Here is a 904-nt window from a genome sequence, read left to right on the forward strand (position 1 = left end):
TGTGAGAGAGAAGAGGGGAAGCCAACTCCCCACTGAGCAGGGAGCCCAACATGGGGCTCAATGTGGGGCTCGATCCTAGGACCCTGGGATCTGACCTGAGCTGAAGGCAGATGCTTAACCAACTGACCCACACAGGCGCCCGTTGGCTTAGCCTTTTAAAAATCACCCTGTAGGGGGCGCCTGGGTGGCACAGCGGTTGAGCGTCTGCCTTCGGCTCAAGGCGTGATCCCGGCGTTATGGGATCGAGCCCCACATCAGGCTCCTCTGCTATGAGCCTGCTTCTTCCTCTCCCACTCCCCCTGCTTGTGTTCCCTCTCTCGCTGGCTGTCTCTAACTCTGTCAAATAAATAAATAAAATCTTAAAAAAAAAAAAAATCACCCTGTAGGGCAAGCAAAACTTCCTCAGTTACATTTCTGCACAATTAGGATCAAAAGAGAGATTGAAAATTAAGTCAGTATAGTTGGTAATTAAGTCCTTGAGTCAGACTGACCTGGGTTTGAAATCAGGTTTTCCCTCTAACCAATTAAGGGGCCAAGGGTAAGTTAGATTAGCCTCTCCGAGCCTCAACAGCAGGATGGTTGGCTGGGTTATTGTGAAGGACAAATTAATATGCTAAGCATTTAGCACAGAATTTGGCTTATACTCTGTACTCAATATATGTAAGCTTCTGTTGTCATAACTGTTATAGTATCAATATTATACATTTTATTATGCAGTCAAGGCATTATTCTCCTTTTCTTGAGTTTTTTTTTAAGATTTAAAGCACAAGTAACTACTAGAACATTAAAAAAAAAAAACAACCAACTTCTGTTTCCCCAGTTTTGATATCCATAGTAGTAAGGAAAGTAAAGAAAAATGTAACCGATATTATTTATCCTCCCTTTGGGAAAAAAAAAAAAACAG

The sequence above is a fragment of the Ursus maritimus genome, unplaced genomic scaffold (genome assembly GCF_017311325.1).
Source record: "Ursus maritimus isolate PB19 unplaced genomic scaffold, ASM1731132v1 scaffold_1, whole genome shotgun sequence".
Taxonomy (NCBI): Eukaryota; Metazoa; Chordata; class Mammalia; order Carnivora; family Ursidae; genus Ursus; species Ursus maritimus.